Genomic DNA, 22,899 nt, shown 5'->3' with positions numbered 1-22,899 from the left:
AGTGCCACTGATAGATTTTTTTTTTTTTTTTTTTTTTTTTTTTTTTAAATCTACACAACCTGAATGTTTCATTATTAGCCCTGGATCTAAGTATATTGCTCTGTGTATATTTCAAAAACAAGAGTAGGCCTACTAATAAAAACAAAAGGCCCCAATCTAACAATCTGTCATTCTACTAAGAAGATGAAGAAGAAGAAATACTTAAGGGGAAATTCATTTTTTTCACTCTGTAGTCATACACACACAGGCCCGAAATACACACACATGCAAAGCAGGGCCTTTGCATGCATTGGATGGGAGGGATGTTGGGGCGGAGGGGCTGCCCATGGGCAAGCACCCCAGGTGGTTGGGGATTGCGGCCTTGTTCAGGTGAGCTGATGCCTCTCCAGCTGCCAGTCCACAATCCATATTTGGTCCAGACAGGGGCCTGGGCCCCCAACCCTCTGGTTCTTGACCCAAGTCCCTATGAGCTGAGCTACTGCCGTCCCCTTAAAGCCCCTGAAAATAATATGACATCATTGCTTAAAAACACAGGTTTTGGGTCCTCTGTTTCATTCAAGCAGCACATTTTGTGTGATCACATACACACAGGCAAGAGCACACCAGCAATCACCTAAATGTTAAAAGCTGTACATATATACAGTATACTGCTGGGTAGTTTAATCTTTAATAATGCATCATTATTTATTAATTGATTACATTTTATATTTTGTATTCAGGGTAACTAAAGCAGAAAATAAATGTGTTGGAGTAAAAAGCACATTATTTCCCTCTGAGATGTAGAGGAGCATAATTATAGAGAAGCATAAAATGGAAATACACACAAGTACAAGTACCTCAAAATTCTTGAGATTTTAATGATAGCATTTGCAAAGTATTCCGTTTCTCAATCATATGACTAACAAGTGGTGATATCTTTAAAATCACAATTCGTAATTAATCTAGGTTGGAGGGAAAAAAAAAGTTTTTTTGGGTAAATGAGATGCCAGAGTGCATTACAAAATAAGAACAGATTGTTTATAAAAAAAAAAAAAAAACAACCTATGGCCTCAAAATCTAGAAACATCCCTAAGGTTAAACACACAGAATTATCACCTCGCTCTTCAGTTCCCCTGCAGCTCTGCAAACCTTTTTTGCTGTTTTTTTGTTCATTGTCGTCAAGGTACATCTGTTGAACCCACTGTACCCTGCCTGCCCAGCACCAGACAACAAGCAGACATTGTTAGCAACTAGCAAGTGTCGTGAAGACGGAATTTATTGTTAAAGACCCAGATATTTTCCAAGGAGCTTGAAGGGGGGTTATTTACCTGAACTTTCAGGTCATCCATCTAATTTTAAAACAAACCATCTATACCATCCACAGTAGTCTAACTCTAACAGTAGTCAAGTCTCTTGTGATTGGCCCAGTAGCACATACACGCAAGGACACATGCAATTCGGGGTTCAATAGCACTGGGGCTGTCTTGGGTTGCCAGAAGCAGCGCTGGGTCTAACCTGCAATACAATGTTTGCTGATCTGGTAGGGTGTCAGGTGATCTGGGATCAGACCCACCCCAGAGTTTGCACTGGCTGAATACAAGTTGCTACCGCCGTAGTCCAGGAGCTGATGTCCACTCTTATCCCAGTGAAGGCTGGAATCCAAACAGCCACCCTTATTGTTGAACTGAGGGCGTCCCTCTTATACTGCAAACCAGCCTTTGATCAGCACCACCGACACCAACCAAAGCACCATTATCAATTGTAATTCAACAGCCTGCAACATAACTGCGGATCAAGGAATTCTGTATGGCCTCTAGAAGTGGATTATCTCCATCTGTGGCAGTTTGGTGAATAAGATAAAAACTTTCACACCACAGAGGATTACCTCACACTATACAGTGACAGATTTGTAGAGTGTACTTCATTCCAGGCAGCCATTGATATCCACTCATTTCTGTACAGTATGGAAATCAACCAGGAGCATTGTGACATTTTGCTGGAGTTGTGTAGTGTTACATTATTGTTGTGTGATAACACAGTGTAGGTGCACACTAATTTGAGAAGTCTGCACAGCATCACCTACAACAATGATGTAATGCCACAATAATACTTGTGGAACTGCATATATCAAGCAAAAATGTCAACAGTCTGCTTAATGATTTTCATATCATATGGAAATGAATGGAAGCCAATGGCTGCTTGCAATAAATGGAAAGTCCATTCAGATTGCACAACAGTCGCATTGTTTGCAAGATGACTAGCTGTGATGGGATGTAGGTCTGAGTTGAAGTAACAGGGATAAAACATGCATGACCATCGCTACTGTATGGTCCTTTAAGACCAAGTTTTCCTTAAATCCTTTGCTTCTCATCCTCGAGTCCTTCGCTTTTCTTCCTGTTCGTCCACTAATTGTTATTTGGAGAAACTGAAAGCTTCAGTTTCATTTGCTTTAGAGGAACAGCACTCTCCTCTTGTTTTGTGCCATAAAGCATTTCAAATGATTTCCTGCCAAATCCAACCTGGTGGGACTGTGTTAAATACAGTGCAGCAGCATAGGATGCCAAGCTATCTGGTGACTAGTTTGGGCCAAAACTTTACCAAATTCTCAAAATTTGAATGTGGTAATGATTCATTGAATTTACAAAGTGACTTTTAAAAACAAAAGTAGTGGGTACAAAATGATCCCTGTCTGAGCTTGCTTGACAGAAGAGCCAATATGTTTAAGTGAGGGCTGAAAGGATGCTTTTATCTTTGAGGTGTCAGGCTTGAAAGTGTAAGAAGCCCTCTTGTGCTGCATTTTGTTTTCATCCCATTTCCCCTTCACGACAGTTGTAGCCGGGGCACAGCTCCCGTGTGCACCAGCCATAACAGAATCAGGCATGCCTTATCGTTTACTTTCTTTTTCTGCTGACCTTGGGCTGTTTTGCTGATATTGTTACATTTTATTCAGCTCTGTGGAAAAGAGATGGAAAAAAAAAAATACACAGCTACATCCAGCACCAATCTGATAAATATGCATTTTTTTCCCTCCTATGTTGCTGCAGAAAAGGAGCAGCGGGACAAACAAAGCATGATGAGTTGCCAGCTCTTTTAATTAGCGCAGGCTCAACACACCGTTGTGCAGCAGTGTTGCCAAACTGCAGGATGTAAAAGGATGAGCAGGCATGATGAAACGTGAGAGTTGTTTACATGTGGAGCATAACCTGTGAAACTGCAAAAAAAAAAAAAAAAAATCACCCCCCAATACTCATGAGCAGTTAATCAGTGATAATAATATATGTAAATGTTGAGGAAAGAACAAACAGAGCAATGCTTTCAAACAAAGAACGGAAATTATAATGAGATTTGTGTACACATAGAAATTACCTGAAAAACAACTTGAAGCAACACATCCTACACAGCCTCCAAACTAATTTACTTACTCCATACATAATGACATGTAGAGATGGCTTTAAAAGCCTCATTGCTACATATTGTGTGTAACATTGCTTAAGGTTTAAGTGGACTTAATTTACAGAGTTTAAATAGACAGACAGAGAGATGCATACATGACGGTGTAACACAGTGTGTGTGAATTTCAGTGGTTGGAAACCATTTCTGTGTTTTTCCACTTTGTTTTTACAGCAGACATTTTGACTTGTCACAGTGGGGAAAACACAGGGGTTACTAACAACAACATCTGTTCTATTCAGTTGTTCCAGTAAGTCAGGACGGTGTGACAGAGAGCCAGCCTACAGTATTCAATAACTGGACCCTAAAATCTAAGTAGCAATTATTTTGTTTGCCTACATTCCTACTGTAGTTGGGTTTCCATCCAAATATAATGCAAAGTTTAACAGAATTTACAGAAAATCTTCAAATCTTCAAAAATGCTAATATATTTCATCCACTACGATTACACAAATATTGGGAGTTGATTTATCTAGATAAGTTGGAGGTGGCACTAATTTTATAGTCAGCCACTGCAGAAGAAGAAGGTGCTACTAAATGATTTAAGTAAAAGAGTGCCAGTCAATGCTCAAACAAAGAAAAATAATGAATCTTACTATATAATGACGAAAACTTTGTCTGTGTGTCTGTTCCACGTTTTTCTCCTCACTGACTTGGTCAATCCATGTGAAATTTGGCACAGTGGTAGAGGGTCATGGGAGGATGCGAATGAAGCAATATTACATCAACTGGCCAAAGGGGGGCGCTATAGCAACCGATTGAAATTGCAAACTTTGAATGGGCTTATCTCTAAAACTGAGCTTCTATAATCACATGAAGGTGTATAACATCTCAAGGGTTTCACCCATCACCACGCAACTTTGTAGGCATATGACCACACATAATCTGAGGGGACCCCTCCATTATTGATCCCATCAAACAAAATGGGGGCGCTAGAGAGCTAATTTCTTATCTAGGCCTAACCGCCATATCGATTTTTACTAAACTTGGTAGATATGTAGAACAGGACGCCTCAAGGTGACTGGAGAAATTTAACTCTAATTGGCAACTGGGTGGCGCTATAACAACAGAATAATGGCTAAAATGCAACAGATTGCTGTGGCTGCAATCTTACTATCAATTTCACAAAAACTCCTATGACCTGTATCCTAAACACATAGCATGTGAAACTGTGGTGAGCACACTGGACAATACAAATAGAGAGTGTTGAACAACTACAACAACTATTACAGCCACAGTGGGTCTAAAGGTCTGAGACCACTACGAAAGATACTTCTGTTTTGCATTTGCTGAGAATGTAACACTGTTTTTTCATTAGAAATGACAACATCAGCTCAACAATTTGAGTGAAAAGTTGAATCTTTGAAGAATGCAGGCCCATATGTGGACAACTGTCCAGCCCCAGGTTTTTTCCTCTAGGGATGTTACCACGCAGAGTAAAAGGAAAAATTGATGGTATGAAACAGCAGAGGCACTTTGTCAACCCAGTAAGTACTGCCATTAGCATCAGGCTAGGAAAGATATTATGTCCTCCTAATGGGTGATATAGAGGAATAGAATCAAAAAAGTAGTGGTGGAGCTTTACTTACCACAACTGCAGAGGGTAGCAGCTTCAATTGAATTATGTTACTATATTAGTAACGTGCCTTTATTTATAGTTCCTTCTGTATTTTTGTCATTTATTCTGTTTGCCTTCTTAAAGTGAATGCATCGTACCATCATGTCAAATTCAACACTTCCTGTATCACTTCAAAATTAAAAGCCCATTATAATTTTGGTTGAGAGAATCCCTTCATTTTCTAAACAGGCTTTTATTGTGAAACATTTGCAGCAAATTGTTGTGGAAGATTCAGTGACTTGCATAGTTTGCGTGTGGTGCTTCAAATGTAGCTCCTCCCAGCTAGTGGCACTTTTTACGTTACATTAACATTTCAGTTGACACATGAACAGACACAGTGACTGAAATAATAGTAATAATAATAAAAATAGGACAAGAATAACCCGATGACATCACGTGTATCGTAAAAGACGACCAGTGATGATTAGCCATGGACCATCTTGTAGTCTGTCTTGTCTGTCGGCCATGTCATGGCAACATTTTATGACTCCACAATCGCCTAATCTGACATAGTGACTGTTGAAACAGACCAACATTTTGTGTAATGTGAACCCAGCATCACTCTTCAAGTGTTCCTGTAAATGTTCAATGGGGCTGAGGTCAGGTGACTGCAGAGGAATGTTGATGACAGTCATGACTCCCTGATCTTCTTTGGTCTTCAAGACTTGTGCTTGCGTAGCAGATTTCTAGTCTTCTTACCACTCAAAGCACTTTAACACTACATGCCACATTTACACATTCACACACATTCATACACTGGTGGCCGAGGCTACTATATAAGGGGCCACCTACTACGCAGTTAAACATTCACACACATTCATGCTGATGGCACAGCCATTGGGAGCCATTTGGGGTTCAGTATCTTGCCCAAGGATACTTTGACATGTGGACTAAAGGACCCAGGGATCATGGACAACCTGCTCTACCTCCTGAGCCACAGCCAGTCAAGTAGTGTTTGCATAAGTGTTTTAGAGTTTCTCAAAGCTGATGAATCTGCAAAGAACAGGTGGGGATAGGGAGGTGGAGGGTGCATCATGAACGTACTAAAGGCAGAAAGAGAGTCTTTTTTAAAAGACAGCAGGACGATGATAGGCTAACAATGAAGGTGAAATATGATCAGTTGATGGAACAGCTGATGTCTGAATTGACAGCATTTCATACCATACCATACCATAAAATAAAGAATGAACTGTATTTAAACCACACTTCCAAACCAAATTAAAGGGAAAAACACTTCTAATAGTGGGGATTTACAAAACATTTTTTTTCTATTTATTTATGACTGAGAGGAATTGGAGACATTTGTGCCATTTGGTGAAAAACAAGAGAAAAAATAATGTTACTGCAAACCTGTGGATACTGTTCATATTGTTTAGCTATCTGTTTATATTACAACTAGTTCATACCCAATGAGTACAGCATACCATACCATGACTTAGTCATACCAAAAATTAGAAAAAAACCCCAAAAACATTGGTCCACAGGGGGAGCCACAGCGATCGGTCACATTTTAGCCATTTTTAAGCATTTTTCTGTTGTTATAGCGCCACCCAGTTGCCAATTAGAGTTAAATTTCTCCAGTCACCTTGAGGCGTCCTGTTCTACATATCTACCAAGTTTAGTAAAAATCCATATGGCGGTTAGGCCTAGATAAGAAATTAGCTCTCTAGCGCCCCCATTTTGTTTGATGGGGTCAATAATGGAGGAGTCCCCTCAGATTATGTGTGGTCATATGCCTACAAAGTTGCGTGGTGATCAGTGAAACCCTTGAGATGTTGTTGTTGTTGTTGTTCCTCATGAGGAGAGGCATCTCTGTGCAAAGTTTCATGTCTCTACGACATACGGGGCATGAGATATGCCCATTCAAAGTTTGCAATTTCATTCGGTTGCTATAGCGCCCCCCTTTGGCCAATTGATGTAATATTGCTTCATTCACATCCTCCCATGACCCTCTACCACTGTGCCAAATTTCACATGAATTGACCGAGTCAGTGAGGAGAAAAATGTGGAACGAACAGACACACACACACACACACACACACACACACAGTTTTCGTCATTATATAGTAAGATATAGTAAGATGATGCATTTGTATTTGGTTATATCGCTAAAACAGACAGCTCAGCTGGTTTATCTGAACACAAATTAAATACATTCACCGCTGATCAACAGACTGCCAGTCCTCGGCACTGAGATCCAGAACGGGACAAATATAAAGTGCAGCTCCTGTCTTTGTTAATGCACTTCTGCATCTTGTCAGGTTCACAGCCCCCTTGTGAAGTTTGTTGATTATTTCACCACAGCTTATCTCTTCATGCAGCGCCGTGGTAATCCTGAAGCTGAAGACCTCCATGTAAATCTCCCCGGTCATCGTTAAAGAGTTGATTTGCAGCGATCGCCTTTGAACAATGCTCACTAATAGGTTTGTTATCAAACTAATGTGCCAGTGCAGATCAGATGTGTACCTGGTGAGGAAAGACTCCAAACTTCACAAAGTGTGGGAGAATGAAGCATTTCTGCTGTTTGCTCACTGAGTTTCACTAGAGAACAGATTTTGCTTTGTTCTCTGAGACTGGAACCACAGGAAAACAGTTTAGTCCTAAAAATATATACAGCTAAACATATCTGAGGACAGAGAAAAGCTGTGGGCCAGATTTACTGTGACTTTCGTCCCTGTTTTTCAGGTGCAGAGGTGACACATCCTGCTCTGAACATGTGCTGTATTTAGGTGTGTGGATGGATGTAGCAGGCTGTTTGTGTGACTTTGTGTGTGGTCCAAATGTGTGGGTGGCATTTGTTGTTTGTTTAGTGCATGAGCTTGTGTGTGTCCTCTTTGCTATGTACTTGTTTAATGTACGATGTCTAACTGTGTCCATCACTGTCTGTCTTCATGTTTGTTTGAGTGTGTGTGTGTGTGTGTGTGTGTGTGTGCATGCAGCCTTTCGATTATCAGAAGCAGCAGGCTGGGGTCTCAATCTGTCTGCAGTGTCTGTGACTGTCTCCTCATGGCAAATGTCTTAAAAGGAAGACTGCACAAATAATAGGAGACAAGTTAAGCCCCTGACACACCAAGCCAACGGTCAGCCGTTGGTCAATGTTTGGCCATCAGTGAGTGTCTGTCTCTGTCCCTGGTAGGTGTGGAAAGTCCTGCACTGTTGCACCTTGCTGGCCCCCGATGGCTTTTTTTTTGTTTGTTTGTTTGTTTGGCTGATTTAGCACGTTGAATCGGCGACAGTAGATGAATTCGATGTACTTGGGAGTTCAGCTCAGGGCAGAACAAGGGAAACAGAAGTGAGGAAAGTAGAACAGAAATAGCTAAAGTCAAAAGGGAGTGAAATGAAATCTGGTCAAATTTTCTTGAGCCATTTATCTCTTTTGCAGGAACATTTTCCTGGTTTGTCTTATTCTTCGCTGGTGCAAAGTGAATATGCTTTGTTCTTTAAACAGTGGATTGTGTTGTTACTGGCTAACCAGCATTAAAACAGTCTTCCAGTTTCCCTTTTTTAATGACTAACAGACTACTGCCATGTGCTGGTGCGAAGAGAAATTTCCTCTAACACTGGCGCAGAAAATACATGATGGTTGGCTGTCAGCTGTAGTGTTTACAGTGTGTTCAACTTTTTGGCTGAGACAAGGCAACGTAAGGCAGTGCAGCAGGGGGCCCTTGTCACCACTTGCTCTGTGAAGTCAGTTAGGTGTGTCTAAAGGGATAGTTCATTGCAAAATCAAAAATACATATTTTTCCTCCTGAATGTGGTGCTGTTTATCAGTCTTAATTATTTTGGTGTGAGTTGCTGAGGGTTGGAGATATTTGCCGTAGAGATCTCGACCTGCTCGTGGATATAATGCAACTAGAATGCACTCAGCTTGTGGTGCTCAAACACCAAAACATACATTTGAAAAACTCACCAGCAATGTCTTTTTCCAGAAACCATGACCTTGTTAAGTTAATCCACAGATCTTGTTGTGGGAAGGAACTATTTTCTTTCTTTGAAACAATGCCTACCAATCATATCACCCCTCAGAAGGAGTAAATATTTGATTTCTGGACTTATTGTACAAAATATGGATATGGCTCCTATTATTTTGCCAAACTTGATATTGCCCATTGTGTGAACATGCATACATGCTTACAAAAATGTCAGCATGCAAACATTTTAGCCAACATGATGCCAAAATAAAAGGCAGGGTTTTCACAACCACTATAAAACTTAGGTACAGCAATTCTCACTTTTTTATTTCCTCTCCGCCCCCGCCCAATAAACCGAGTCTGAAGAACAATAACAACAACACCTCAAAGACAACACAGTGTAATGAAGGGTACACACTACATGAAATCAGCCTAATTCTAGCCCAACACAGCATGGTACGCTGTCGGCTCAGATCGTGAATGACAACGAGTGTCGCACACGATAATCCATCATTTCATCTCGTGTAGTGTGTCATAGCAGACGACAACTGACACCACGTCTGGGACGCCTCATGACGTTTTGACATAAAGTCTAGCAGGTTTGATTTTCTTTCTGTAGTTGCTGCCGTCGACAACTGTATGACAACAACACCCCAGCCCTTTTGATATTGCCTCTAGGGATGTTACCACACAGAGTAAAAAGGGAAAAATGATGGTGTGAAAAAGCAGAGGCACTTAAGTACTGCCATTAGCATCAAGCTAGCAAACAATGTTACTTCTTCATAATAGAGGATATAAAGTAATAAAATTACAAACTAGTGGTGGGGCTTTTACTCACCACAACTGCAGAGAGTACCAGCTTCATTTGAAACAGACTACATTGTAAAGGGGGCAGTTATTTATTTTTACCTCTGTATTTTTATTTATTTATTTTTTTTACTTTTTATCCGCTCCTGTTTGCCTTGATAAAGTTAATGCATCCAACGTCATTTCAAACTCAACACTTCCTGTATCTTTTTTCAAATTAAAAGCCCCTTATAACTTCGGTTGAGAGAATCCCTTCGTTTTCTAAAAACACCTTTATTGTGAAACATTTACAGGAACTTGTTGTGGAGTATTCAGTGACTTGCATGTTTACGCACAGTGCTTCAAATGTAGCTTCTGCCATCTGGTGGCACTTTTAACACTACAACAACATTTCGGCTGGCACATGAACAGACACAGTGACTCAGATGATAGCAAAGTGATAAAAATAGGACAAGAATAACCCGATGACATCACACACATCGTGAAAAACGACCAGGGATAACTGGTGTGGACCATCGTGTAGTGTGTCACGTCTTTCAGCCAAGTCACGGCAAGATTTTATGATTCCACAATTGCGTAATGTGACATAGTGACCGTTGGAACAGACAAAAATGTTGTGTAGTGTGTACCAGATGTAACTTACCTGTAGCCTGCAGCTGCACCTGGAATGGAAGACGCACAGTTATTAGCTTGCCAAGACCTAGGAACAATCCAAAAAGTCTGCTGTTTGTAGTTTTACCTTCCGACAGATTTATCCTGCACTCTATAAATCTACCAGCAAACTGCCCAGCTCCCAGGCTGTTCACTGCCAACTGCAGCACACTGGCCGGTTTACGGAGGTAACTGTGGTGTTTCTGGAGCGTCACTAGTCACAACAGGCATGACTTAGTTTTGTTTTTTGTTGGCTAAATTTTGTATTAAGTCTCAAACTGAGTATTTTTGGGCTACCCCTATAAAAGTACTATAAGTATAAATATACAGTACTTTCTTTGATGTATACCCCCTTGTATATATTAACAAGTCTCAATTACTTTTTTTTTTTTAAATTGTGTTGTCTTCTTTGAGCTCAGTGATATCGTAGAAATTCCGCCTCTGAACTACCCCTATGAGCTCGCCTTCACTTATAAAGTACTTACAGAGGGCAGTATTAGAATCAGTCCAGGATCTGACTGTGTTATGAGCTGCTATCTTAGTACACTTGGAGCTAAAACACAGAGATAGCAGCCCCAAACTCAATGAATGCCAGAGTGCACATCTGCTCAACAGCATTTTTGTAGTAAATCTGGCCCCATGTATCTTTGTATCCATTGACAGCTCCACCACTACACTACAACCTGAAATCTGTGTGTCTTTGTACAGAATGTACAACGCACGCGCAGGAGTAAGGTGTTCCTGTAGATGCTGCTGGTTTTAGATTTCCACAGAACAAAATATTCCCTCTTACATCGCCTGAAAGCAAAAGTGATATTGTTCCCTTTCAGTGAAAGTGTCATCTCAGCTACAGAGATTTTAAGTTCTCTCAGATTTAATTCTGTGAATGTTTTTACATTGCCCAGTGGATTTTCCTAACTTGATTGACCCAAGGATAGAAGCATTGTGTCAGTCAGTAGAGGAGTTTGGGATAAGTGTGCTTCAACTGAAACCAAAAGTGTGAAATACATAAAGGTCTTCCTTAATACCCAAACATTGTTGTGAAACATCAGCAGTGTGTTAGTAATATGATTCAGCCTTTTACCTAAAAAGAGATAAATTCTTTTACTTTTCTTATTTTATTTATTTTATTCATTTTGTGTTTCATATATCAGTGCTATTAATCACTCTTTACAACTAGATGTGGAATTTACAAACATTAATCAGTGAAAATATTAAAAAGTGCTTGAGACTAAAACTTGGATCCTCAAACTGTCAGCAAAACCTCACAGCTCCACCCTCCCTCTATTGTATGAATGTAGTGCAGTATAGAGCATATTGGTGTCGCACACAGAGAAGCTAAAGGTAAACAGGGACGAGGCAATTATGTCTGACTTTTTAAGAAACACTCTATAAAAGCTAATGTCACTAGCTGCCACCAGCTCACTGTGACCTCAGGTGTTCTGGTTCTGGCTGGCTGAATTTGAGTAGCCACAGCCACTACTGATGGTCCATCACTGGAGCTTCCACCTGCTCTCCCTCCTGGTAAAATAGTCTCCTAGCGATGAGCTGGAAGGATTGTGGGGTGTGCTAGCAAGCTAGTTCTTGCCTCATTTGTTGTTTGATAAACAGAGAGATAAAGTGAGAGAGATTTGGGTCAAATGTATTATTGTAGTGCACACATAGCTAAAACAAACTTTATAACCTTTAAAGGGATAGTGCACCCAAAAATGAAAATTCAGCCATTATCTTCTCACCCTCATGCCGAGGGAGGCTCAGATGAAGTTTTAGAGTCCTCACAACACTTGCGGAGATCCAAGGGGAGAGTGGGCAGCAACACAACTCCACCTAATGGAGGCTTACGGCGCCCCCGATTCAAACATCCAAAAACACATAATTGAAACCACAAAGTATCTCCACACTGCTCGTCCGTAGTGATCCAAGTGTCCTGAAGCCCCGACATAAAAAGTTGTTTGGAAAAACGTCATCTGAACTCTGTTTTTAGCCTCACTGTAGCCTGTAGCTCTGACTGCGCGAGACCAGCAAAAGCATGTGAACACACATGAACGCGGTGCCCATGTCTCACGGTCTCGCGCAAGCACGCACACGTGAACATGGTGCACAGAGAGGCAGTATGGGTGAGTAGATAATGGGTGAATTTTCATTTTTGGGTTCACTATCCCTTTAAGTTGATGATAACAACATGTGATGCACTTACTGCCTCAGATGTGTCTGTTTTAATCTATGATGGACAAAACACAAATCTGGACAACGCAGGCTCACTCCAAAGTCCATCAAAATCTGGTGCTTGGGCAGTGACTTGTTGCATCAGACACCGACCAACAAAGCCATCCTTTAACATTGGCATGATAAGCAAACGTTAAATGGCGCTTGGCAGCGTTGGGTGAAATGTGGCAGGACAAAAACGAAAGTTAAGGTGGCGAAAGTCCAAGTGGGTCCAACAAAAATCGATGTTCGTGTCCCATAAGATTATAAAGCAAAACCCTGCTCTTTTTTTCCTAAACCCAACCATGTGTTCTTGTTGCCTAAAACCAACCATGTGCGTTATTAGTTTAAGAAAAATGTTAATTCCCAGTGTTGTACGGAAGTAGTGTGTTTACTTTGCAAACGGTACATTTGCTGTGAAAACGGAAGTCTATTTTGAAAGAAGACAATGCATGTAACAGGCAGACTTGACAAGGCCTCCTGAAATGTCTCCAACCAAAGCACCCAAGGTACCTCGCGTGTCATATTTGGATGCGGAAAGCCCATGACCAAACGTCGATATGTGACGAGGTCAGAGTGAGAAAGTGTTGATCTGGACATATGCTGATCAAAAACCTCATAACTCCATTTGAGCTTGATATTAGTAAAAACTGAACAATATAATGACACATAATGACGGTATCTGACCATTTATAAAGACACAATACCAGCTTTGACAGTGCAGTGTTTATTTTTTGCAGTGTTTTCTTCATTTCCTGAAAAGTAGCGGTTTTGGACACACAAAGTTTCTACCTGACAGTGGTGATAAGACAATATAAATGATCATGAGGGTGAGTCAAACCCCATAGACCCTATTGTTAAAATGCCAGATTTTATAGCAGAAAAAAAAGCTAATTTTACTGTTCATGACAACTGTATGGGGGGAGAATTTCTATAGAACTCACCCATCTAAGTTTTTGCAAATATGGTCACCTCGGGTCACTTAAAGGGATAGTGCACCCAAAAATGAAAATTCACCCATTATCTACTCAGTTTGATCCAAGTGTCCTAAAGCCCCGACATAAAAAGTTGTTTGGAAAATGTCATCTGAACTCTGTTTTTAGCCTCATTGTAGTCTGCAGCTCTAACTGCCTCTCTGTACACCGCGCTCACGTGTGCGCGCTTTCGCGAGACCGTGAGACATGGGCACCGCATTCATGAGTGTGCACGTGCTTTCGCTGGTCTCGCGCGCAAACACTTGGATCACCACGGACGAGCAGTATGGAAATATTTTGTGGTTTCAATCATGTGTTTTTGGACGTTTGAATCGGGGGCGCCGTAAGCCTCCATTAGGTGGAGTTGCATTGCTACCCACTCTCCCCTTGGATCTCCGCCAGTGTTGTGAGGACTCTAAAACTTCACCTGAGCCTCCATCGGCATATGGGTGAGTAGATAATGGCTGAATTTTCATTTTTGGGTGACTATCCCTTTAAGCTCCAGAAGATGTCAACAGCCAAAATACTAAACTCAAGGCTTTAAAAACCAGTGGGTAACATAATAGTAGCTACATCCATTATTTTTAATTCTGTTATTAAATTGAATGTTTTGTTGACCCAATGGCTTGTTTGTCAGTACAAGCAAAACAAACCTCTGGCTTAACATTTTGAGTCATGCTCCCTGCTTAAGTGTCGTTGAGCAAGTCAATAAGTCCACCCTCTCCATGCCCCCTGTTCTGTGTCTGACCGTGACCTTTGACCTCCCCTTAGAGGAGAGCAAAAGAAAAAGATACATTCTCTACATTTACATGTTATCAGATATATTTGATTCATAAACGCCCATCATAAATTCTGTCAGCTGGGTGGTGATTCATATCAAGCATCCTCTTTGTCAGAGAATGGAAACAGTGAAGCGTTTCAAATATATAAAAATATCAGTGGAGATAAAACTCTTTTCTCAATTTGTCTTGGCATGATAAGACCGTGTGTGACGCACGGGGCGGAGATCTGCTTTTCTCGATCTGCTACTGTATGTTTCTCATTCCCTTTTCTTTTCTCTCACATCCACCTGAGCTCACATCCACCCGCATTTACATGCAAACCCTTTTGTGTGTGTGTGCCCTCTGATGTCTGCACTTCCCTGCATCTCCGTGCATGCACGCGCCTGTGCGAGGAAGTTGCTGTGTTTGTTTCTGCATTCGGCTGTATTTGTTTCTGTTCCTGCCGCAAGCATTTTCGCCCTGTGTGTTTAACAGAAACTGTTTTGGCAGCATCCTTCCTCTCTCCCTCCACCTCTTCTGCACACATCCACCCTTCTTTCCTCCCTCTCTGTCTTTCCTGAGCTTTTTCTTTCTCTTTGCGTTCTCCTTTCCTAACCCTTCTTTCTCTTTCCCCCGAGCCAATAATGGTAAAAAAAAAAACAGAATACAAAACAATTAAAACAGTCCTCACTCCCTGTATTCATCTCTACCACTCTTTCACGGTATTTTGCAGTATTTTTCTTCTTTCTTTCTTACCTTTCCCCTGCGGCAAAATTGGCCAAAAAAGAAGCAGGAAAATATTGACAAAAACACATTTCCCACCGGCCTCCAGTGCCTCTTCTCTCCTTTTCTTTCGTTGCTTTTGTCTGCGTTTACCACTTGTTTTTTGTCCACCTTTCCCACTCCTTTCTTCTTTCTACCTCCCTGCCTCCCACCTCCTCTCTTGTCTTTTCCCCCTATCATCATTTCCTCTGTGTTCTCTAATTATTCGAGTCTGTTGCCACTTCAAAGTGGCCTGTTAGCTGATTGAAGCTCTTTAAGGGGAGAAAACGAGCAGGGGAATTTCGTAATGGCTTCCGACGTTCGTTAGCAGAAGATGGTAAAGATGGTGAGTGTGTGTGTGTGTGTGAGAGAGAAAAAGAGAGGGAGAGAGTGTGGCGGCTTGCTGATGAGATGGAACGGTGGGAGTGTTTTGGGGGTTTTATGTGATGGGTGATGGATAGGTGTGTGGATGGATGTAGCAGGCTGTTTGTTTGAGTGAATGTGTGTGGTCCAAATATCTGTGTGTGTGTGTGCTATTACTTTATGAGCTTGTGCTTGTGTATCCTCTTTGCAGTGTCCTTGTTTCATGCATGTCTTTCTGTGTCTGTCGCTGATGGTCTTTGTGTGTGTGTGCGCCCTTTTGATTACCCTTGAAATATGAAGCAGCTTTGACTAAAAAGGTCAAAAACTCCCCGTGGAGCAGAGATGTGGAATTTCCTACAAAAGTGCCAAATGCTCGAGTGTTCAAACGTAACGATCCAATCATTTCAGAACATGAGGGCAAACGGTGGATAATTTTACACTACTTATCAGCAGTTGGAGACATAGCTGCGGGAACATATTCTGAACAGAGGGTGTGTGTGTGTGTGTATGTGTTCGGAGGGGGCAAAAAAAACTCAGCCCAAATTTGTTTGTGTTTTTGTTTCAACTGGAAGTTGCCAGCCCATCCTCACTCCCAAGTCGTCAAATACTGACGTATAGAGGCACCTTTCACAGCAGCATGATACACACTGGGCATGTTAGTCGTAGAGGCAGTTGGCAACAGCCCACTTTGTCCAATGCCACCACTTTGTCAGAGGACATCGTGTCAGACACAAACGCACAGAGGCACCCTTTGCAGTGGCAGCAGTGTGTGACACTTTTGGCAACTACCGTAATTGAAAGGGCAAGAAAGTCCATAAAGGGAGGATGGGAGTGGTGCTGGATGGTTAAAACACACTTTCACTCGGGAACTTGCTGTTTGTTTCCAATCTGAATTTTAAACCAAACAGTCTGAGCTTTTTTTTTGTTTGTTTTGTTTTTTTTTTTAAATAATGTGTGTATGTAAATAGCAGAAGCTGTACATTTACTGTCAAAACAGAAGTTTATTTTAAAAAGACACAACACATGTAACAAGCATTAACTGACATGCCATTGCTATACGTCCAAAGCTGACGCAGTAGAGGGAACCTAGCACCTCATATCTAGACATCTAGGTCCACTGACAAAGCACAGTCTCTCTATGATTTGTCAACAGACTTAACCCAATAGACAGTGGGATAGATTTTTGCCCTCTGTAGGCTTCAGCTAACGACAACAACAACAACAACAACAACCCCTTCCTTACAGATAAATGGATAAGAAGACATTCATTAATGGATTTATTAGGTTTTCCAAAGTCACAGTGTTTCATGTTATTAGGGCTTGGCAATATGACAAAAATGTCATATGACGTTTTTTTAAAAATCACATCGGTTTCATGGTATTTGACGGTATTTTGCTTGGGTTCGGCCCAGTTGACATGCTGCTGTGTTGTGCTATGGCCTATTCAAGTGCTGAAATTTGTTATTTACGTGACAACGCCTGAACGCAACACAGGTTCCGCTCCATTCGTGCCACGCTTGGTTATAATTGTCTCGGATTTGAGTCGGCTTTGGTCAGGAAAATGCGGCCCGAGCCGTGCTCTAGTGTGCTCACCTTTATGTGTGTGTATGTGCTCACATTGGGGCGAAACTCCGCCGTGTGCGATACAGCGAGCAGAGGAGAATTGTAAATGGCGGTGTGCCGCTGCTAGTTGCATATAGGGGAAATGCTGCTCTTTTTGGTATGATTTCTTCTGGGTCATCGTGTACAGTTGCTTTGCTTTCAGGACTCTCTCCGGCAGCCATTCTGGACTCTAATCTTTTCTCTGTGCACTCACTCTCGCTGGCTCTAGCACGCCTGAAATGGGTTAGGAATAAGATTGCGTTGGCATGCTCGTTGGAAAGCTACAACTGTGACAAAGCAGAGGTCAAGAATTTAGTTTCTAGACCACAGCATTCTGGGGATATTCATAAAATAATAAATACTGTACTTTGATGTCATATATGGCATTGCTGATATTGGGGGTAATGGCTCATTACAGTCATTACTGTTTCCAGTATTTAGTTTATTCAAATTTATTTTTTAATAAATACATTTTCACCCCCAGTAACCCTGCCACTTAAGGGCTATTCCTGTCAAAATATTTCTTTTTTCAGTTGTGGATTGCCTCATAAATATTGATTATGTTGTATATTAATTTTTGATGCACAGCACCTTTCTTCCAACAATTCAAAGTGCTTTTACCTACATGTCACACTCACCCAGCTACACACACATTCATACACTTGTGGCTGAGGCTACCAGATAAGGTACCACCCGTTAACATTCACACAGCCATCAGAAGCACTTTGGGGTTTAGTATCGCCCAAAGATACTTAAGATACAGCCACCAGATACTATATGTAGCCTCAACCAGAGAAGAGCAGCAGGCTACAGTGGTCTGGTAGGCTCACAACTTTATAACTCCAGACAGTGGTGTAGTGATAGTTGAATAGATGGGTGTACTACTAGGTAGATGGGTAGATTACCGAGGAGGAAGTGCGTATACTCTTCTTTATATTCCATTGGCTTTTTGGCCGATAGGTGGGTCTACCCCATATACCTGTGTCTTTACCACTGACTTGTAGTTCTCAGACCCAACTGACGCTGACTCAAGTGATATCACTTCAAGGACATTTATCAGACTTCACACAGCTCCCTCTGGAGACAGTTTTTTTTTCACATATGCAGCAGTAAGACCTGTAAACAGACTTTGATGTATAAAATCTGTGAAATTCCCCTTTATCCATAACCAAGTGTTTAAAAGACCTAAGCCTAACAACATGTGAGATGCAGCGTGAAAGTCCCATGTCCTCCCTGTGACCTCAGCTGTCAGTGAAGATAATCCAGATAGTAATTATGTTTCCTCCAAAACCTATTTGGCAAAGCAAATTAGTAATATAGATGTGTTTATAGTGGGAAACAAGGTTGCTGGGTTACTGAAAACAAATCATCCTTCAATTTGTATCGTAGCTGAAGAACATCCAGTTGTGCCACGAGCCAGCATCTTAGCTCATTACGTATGCAACTCCACAGGAAGTGTTAACACATGTTATGGTGCTTGCAGGTAGAAAAGATTTAACAGTTGCACCCTGGAGTGTGATAATTACACTTCTTTATGATGGAAATCAACACTGAAGCTACTTGCTTCCAAGTAACATATTTCCTTTTCTTTTTTCATCTTTTTTTTTTCTTCCAAAATGAATAGCTTTGCATTTGAATCAAGTGGAACTATTTCATTCTCATGGCCTTTTTTCAGACATTGTCTTACAAAAAGTAACATCACTTAAGAGGTAATACATGATGTTGAATGAGTTTGGAAAATTGTGCTACAATCCTTTTTCTGGACTATTTCAGCTTTGTTAAAGTACCTTCTCCTTCAGCTGACATTTGGCTGAGACATTTATCATCACAGGACACAAGAGTGGGTTTCTGTCAGCTGACCAGAGTGGACTGATGGTCATTAGCACACAGCATGTTTCTCTGGATATATTAGACAGCACATAACATTACAACCAGCGGACACAAGGCCATTATGCATGCACATCTTATTAGTTAGAAGCCAATTTGTATCTCTACAATCAGCAAATGAAGCCATGGTAATAAAGTCAGTTGACACGTAGGTCAGACAGGATTTTCAAACTCAGTGACAGAATAAAAAACTTTATTATAAATGAGAAACATTGGCAAGGCTGGCTCGAAGGCATCAATATTTTCACATCTAGCTGGTATTCATCACCAGGTGTTTTGATATATTCATGGGCCACAAAAGAGAAACTGTCAAGATGGGTTTGAGTATCAAAAATTGTTGCTAAAAGTCACATACTGTAACTCACATAAAGCTGCAAAATGCAGACTATTCCACCCAGTTATCTGTTGACATACAGTATATGACTACATTTACATGCACAAAATATCTATATTTTTTGCCCTTATTCTGAAAAATACAATATTGCTATTTCAGTCAGGACCACTTTAGTCAAAGAAAACTGTCATTTCATTTACCGTATTATATTTGGCTATATGGCTCTGTTCTGGGGCATCCCTGCCCTTCAGTGTGCCTACATGGAAAGCCTTATGGCAGACAGAGCACACCTGTCTGCCCTTCCAGGCGCAAACGACAGTAGCGTGAGGCAGAGAGAGCATATCTCCCTGCCCTTCCATGTGCCTACATGAAACGCCTAAGGCAGCGAGAGCAGCAGCAAAGACCATCTGGGAACAGAACAGAGCCAGCATCACTGACAAACAGAAATGACACTGATAAGTCAGACACAGCATGAAAAGGAGGAGCTGGAGTGGAGGCAGGTTGCAAAGCGCCTTGCAAAGGAAGCTGTAACAGTATGCAGTTTAAATAGGGCACCCTGAATAGGATTCACCAATAGGTTGCATAGAAAGTAATCATGTGACCTATCAGCTGACTCCCTTTCATCAATCAGCTGCTCCATCAGTTGATTGGGCTGTTTGAGATTAGCTGATGTAGCTGGGTGTACATCAGCTCAGCTTGGAATTGTGTCCTGCCTGAACTAATGCTATTCTTGATTAAGATGTTTACATGGCTATGAAAATGAATATCCCTTCAATATTCCCATCGACATGCAGCCATGCATCCTATCAACGTGCACTCACATGTCATTTATCATGTCAAAATATGAAAATGTGTAATGGCTGGAGCTGCTTGTACCATTTTGCTTCTTTGCAGCAACTGGGATTTTTTTCAAAGTTTCCTACCAGTAGCAGACCTGTTGGACCATGCAAATAGAGCCTAATTCTTTTGTTCACTTCATGATATAAGTATGAGTATGAGTGTTTCTTGTTCTGACCAGAAATGTGTGCTTTTTTTTGGTCTCTGTATCTCTATCCCAGCCTTGCAATTAGTTGGTGAGTTGGTTTGTGTGCAACGTATCCATGACAACGCACAGAGCTGACTCTCTCACAAGAGACTGTGTGTTGCTAACTGTTGAAAAAACCCCGGCTGAGATGCATATTTTAAATGCACTGTGTACATGTCCAAAGAAAATATTAAACCCCAAGATTATCTAACCACCTATATGAAAGTTATCTGGGGGCACCACTGCTAAAACACCAGAGGTATCACCAGCACTGAGGGAAGCTGCAGCGGGAAGTGACAGTAGATGTTTGGTGGGTGACTCAGCCTGATACAACCTGTCCCAGGAAATCACTTTGTCCTCTGCTCTGAGTCTGCATTGAGACCTACTCACTGAATACCAGTTAGTTTAGCTAAGAAACAGAGATAATAATGGGAAAAGCTTTGGGTTTTTTGTCCTGTCTGTTGTCACAGAGAAACCGCCATTAGAGAAACAATTTTTCAGTGATAACGATACAAATAACCCAAAATAAGCCCACAATATAAAAACCTGCCTTTTTTTCATACATCAGAATGATAACAGGCATTTAGTAGGGGAAGGGGAAACTTAAGTGCTGCTGCTTTTGTAATGATAGTTTAAATTCTAGGTTTATATGCTCCTGACTCTGAATGTTATTTGGGTTTTATCTTAATATCTGGTCTTTCAAAAGTCGATTGGTGTTATTAGTTTGCTAATTTCTGTCAAGGAAACATGAAGTGGGCTAAAAAGTATAATTTCTTTCTCTAAAATGTGGTGGAGCTGAAGCAGAAACAGCACAGTAACTAAACATTTGTTTAAAGCTGAGTTCCTTATGGAATCCATTGTTATTCAATAACATACTGTGAGGTACTGTGTTTGGTAATGTGCTGTTGTTGACTGCCAAGGTAGAGTTACACCCACTTTCAGTGTGTGAATACATATTAACAACGTGTTCCCAGACACATGGATGTAGCATGATTGTAACTGATAGTTGGTAGAGATATCATGTTGTTTTATATGTTGAGAGTGATTGAGCTATAGTTTTAATGATTGGTCAGTTCCCTCTATGTAGCATAACATTAATTAATTCAAAGTTCTCTATATACATACAACACTTTATTGTTCCAGAGGTCACACAGCTATTTGATGCCCATTGTCTCAGCTTGTGTTTATTCATGTTTTTCAGTTATTGCAATTCAAGTTTTCTTCTCACTCATGAGTCAGGGTGTGAGTCACTAATCTTTCTGAAGTCAACTTGGGTGAGTCAGTTGATGTAAGCTGTGTACATTTGCTTATATGACGTTTAAAACCCAATTTAAAGGCTCCGGGCAACAGGGAAAGTGTGGGCAGAGAGAGTCTGTGAGTAATGCTCCCCTGCTTCCCTTAATACAGTCAAGGTGACTTTGAACAAGCCACTGAACCCCCAGCTGCTCTGCCGAAGCTGCTCACTGGTCAACTGTAAAAGGCTGCTTGGGAATGTATGTGACTGATAGAAAGGCATATCTTAGCGTGGCCACAGAGAATTGAGGCTTTTTGAAATGTTGTTTTGGAAAGGTGAACTTAGGAAACCTGCGTCACTGCACTGCCCCCAAAATTGAGTTTAGAACTTAATATTAGCATTTTGTTGCAACTTTGCAGAATGTAGTCAACGGTCATACATAAAGATGAATTACTCAGTAAGGCTTACCTTTACGCAGTTAGAAGTCTCTGGAGATTTTTTCCATTTCACTTTGTTCTAAAGTATTGAAGTGACTGAGCCCAAGAAACAAATCTCAGAATACATTTAAAGTGAGCCTGTGTACCTTTACCGAGTTGCCAATTAACTTTACTCGTGTGTCTTTGTGCTGTGGGAGCAAACCTACACAGGCCTGAAGAGAACATGCAAACATTTAGAACCAAACCTCTGCACGACTATGCTGCCCCTCCAAGGTAACCTTGAAATTCTTGAAAAAAAATACTTTTTCTGTCCTCTGAAAACTTCGCTTCAGACTTTAAGTATTTCTCTAAAACATTTAATATTTATGACTACAGTCTACAGCCAAGCTAGCAGCTCTGTAAGGCTTCCCAGTGAAGCTTACTAATATCATCATGTACCAGTTAGTTTGTTAGCATGATGACATTTACAATTAAACACAAACAAGCAGCAACCTCTGGTGCTGAAAAATGAAGCCAACACAATCTCAAATGGCCAGTTGCGGTTTGCCCCAAAAGTGAGTCAATCCCCATAGATCCCCATGTCAAAATGCCCAACTTTACAGCAAGAGATTAACATGTTTACAGCCCGGTACAAAATCAGTTTTGGTCTATATAGCTAATTTTCACATTCATGGCAACTGAATGGGGGGTGAATTTTCATATGATTCACTGGTTACATTTTATTAATGCTTAAAGCTATTGATAATTCAGGGTATGGCCACGTTGAATGACGGTGGGTACTGTCCGTTGACAAGCCACTACCACGCCAAAAAAAAGTACAAAAGACACACACATCCCAACGTCCAATGACGAAGTAGATGTCTGAGGAAAAGCCATGGGCTCAAAACGTAACCCTGCATT

Source organism: Epinephelus fuscoguttatus, linkage group LG9 (assembly GCF_011397635.1).
Source record: "Epinephelus fuscoguttatus linkage group LG9, E.fuscoguttatus.final_Chr_v1".
Classification (NCBI taxonomy): Eukaryota; Metazoa; Chordata; class Actinopteri; order Perciformes; family Serranidae; genus Epinephelus; species Epinephelus fuscoguttatus.
The sequence above is the reverse complement of the archived record's forward strand: the minus strand, read 5'-3'. Positions refer to the sequence as shown.